Here is a 2365-nt window from a genome sequence, read left to right as displayed (position 1 = left end):
TCAGTTCAGTTCAGTCGCTCAGTTGTGTCCAATTCTTTGCGACCCCATGGACTGCAGTACACCAGGCCTCCCTGTCCATCACCAACTCTTAGAGTTCACTCAAACTCATGTCCATCGAGTTGGTGATGCCATCCAGCCATCTCATCCTCTGTCGTCCCCTTCTCCTCCTACCCCTAATCCCTCCCAGGATCAGGGTCTTTCCCAATGAGTCAACTCTTCACATGAAGTGGCCAAAGTATTGGAGTTTCAGCTTCAGCATCAGTCCTTCCAATAAACACCCAGGACTGATTTCCTTTAGAATGGACTGGTTGGATATCCTTGCAGTCCAAGGGACTCTCAAGAGTCTTCTGCAACACCACAGTTCAAAAGCATCAATTCTTCTGTGCTCAGCTTTCTTTATAGTCCAGCTCTCACATCCATACATGACCACTGGAAAAACCATAGCCTTGACTAGATGGACCTTTGTTGGCAAAGTAACATCTCTGCTTTTCAATATGCTATCTAGGTTGGTCATAACTTTTCTTCCAAGGAGTAAGCGTCTTAATTTCATGGCTGCAATCACCATCTGCAGTGATTTTGGAGCCCCCCAAAATAAAGTCTGACACTGTTTCCACTGTTTCCCCATCTATTTCCCATGAAGTGATGGGACCAGATGCCATGATCTTCGTTTTCTGAATGTTGAGTTTTAAGCCAACTTCCAGATCCATCTCCTCAACTCAAAGGACTCCAAGCACCCTGTGCTGTGGCCTAGAAAGTAAAGCAGTAAACCAGGGTGATTGCAGTGCTCACCTTGTTTGTTTCATATATTTTGTATCTTTTTATAAAGTTGTCTCAGTAGGGTGGGGAACTCTATCCTCTTTTACTCCACCTTGGTTGAAAGCTGAAGTCTTGGATTGTTTGTCATCTTATTGATTCTGAAGCACGTGTGTGCACTTAGCTGCACAGTTGTGTCTGACTCCTTGCAATCCCCTGCACAGTATACCACCAGGCTCCTCTGTCCAAGGGATTCTCCAGACAAGAATACTGGAGTGGGTTGCCATTTCCTCCTCCAGGGGATCTTCCCAACCCAGTAGTCCAACTCACATTTCCTGTGTCCCCTGCATTGCAAGCGGATTCTTTACATGCTGTGCCATTGAGGAAACCCCTATTGATTCTAGGATTATTTATATATTCCAACTACAAGCCCTTCAAAGAATACAGGAATTAAAATATCTTCTTCCAGTCCATGACTTGTTTGATGAAGAGATGTTGTCAATTTTAACACTGCCCGATATATTGCTCTTTAAACTCTAAGGTTAGTGCTTTCTGTGCCTGTTTACTTTTCCCAAAGTTAAGAAGATAGCTCTCTGTGTTCTTGTTTTGAAATGTCCTAGTATTTTTTTATTTCAATTTTAAAATCTATAATGCATTTGGCATTGATTTTTGCATATGTTGTGAGATAGGAAGCAAAACCCTTTTTTTTTTTTAAAAAAAAAAGTGAGTATCCAATGTACCCAGAACCACGTACTGAAAAGTCCATCATTTCCTCACTGCAGTGCAGTGTCAATTCTGTCATGCATTTAATGACCACACACGCGTGGGTCTGTTTCTTGGTTCTCTGTACATCCAGATTTAACCTTGGTGTGGTAAACAGCATTGAGATGAAGCAGTCATCTCATAATTTTCAGTTTAAAAGAAGACTGAGTTAGTTTTTCTCCTTTTTTAAAAGAAATTTTTTTTTTTTTTTTTTTTGATTCCTGGACAGGGACTTGAACCCTGGGCCCTCAGATTAAAAGTCTGATGCTCTACCAACTAAGCTATCCAGGCCCTCTCTAGGTTTTCTTAATTTAAGTATACATAAGTTTTAACTTCGTAGATAATTGTTTTTCATCCAAAATAATTTGAACGTAAGAACTGCATAAATGTAATTATATTAAGTAACTCTAATACTATTAAATATAATGTTTGTATGTCACAATTACCAAGGGATTTTGGTTTACTGCTGCTTCTGCTGCTAAGTCGCTTCAGTCGTGTCCGACTCTGTGCGACCCCAGAGACGACAGCCCACCAGCTCCCCCGTCCCTGGGATTCTCCAGGCAAGAACACTGGAGTGGGTTGCCATTTCCTTCTCCAAATTTATAAAATAAAATGTCTCTTTTACCCGATAAGTAATCTAAATATTGAAATATTAAGTCTGATACAAAAGTATGCAATTCAGGCAGTGTTAGCATAATATTTTAATTATCATAGCTCCTAATAAATTATAACTGAAATATCCTAAACAAACTATGTTATTCCTTTGTGAAAAGACCATTTTCTCACTGTATCTATATAAATCTTATTTCAAGGATATTTTCATTCCAAATTATTTAAATACAACTTTCTT

At 39.6% G+C, this 2365-nt stretch overlaps 1 non-coding gene across 1 annotated transcript; it reads right to left on the bottom strand.

Annotated features, from left to right (window-relative positions):
* Nucleotides 1-1733: 1733 nt before the first annotated feature.
* Nucleotides 1734-1806, bottom strand: TRNAK-UUU (transfer RNA lysine (anticodon UUU)). The gene has a single exon. It is a non-coding gene; the product is annotated as a tRNA-Lys (tRNA).
* Nucleotides 1807-2365: the final 559 nt, after the last annotated feature.

This window comes from Bubalus kerabau, chromosome 16, assembly GCF_029407905.1.
Source record: "Bubalus kerabau isolate K-KA32 ecotype Philippines breed swamp buffalo chromosome 16, PCC_UOA_SB_1v2, whole genome shotgun sequence".
Lineage (NCBI taxonomy): Eukaryota > Metazoa > Chordata > Mammalia > Artiodactyla > Bovidae > Bubalus > Bubalus kerabau.
This window is presented reverse-complemented; position numbering and strand designations above follow the sequence as displayed.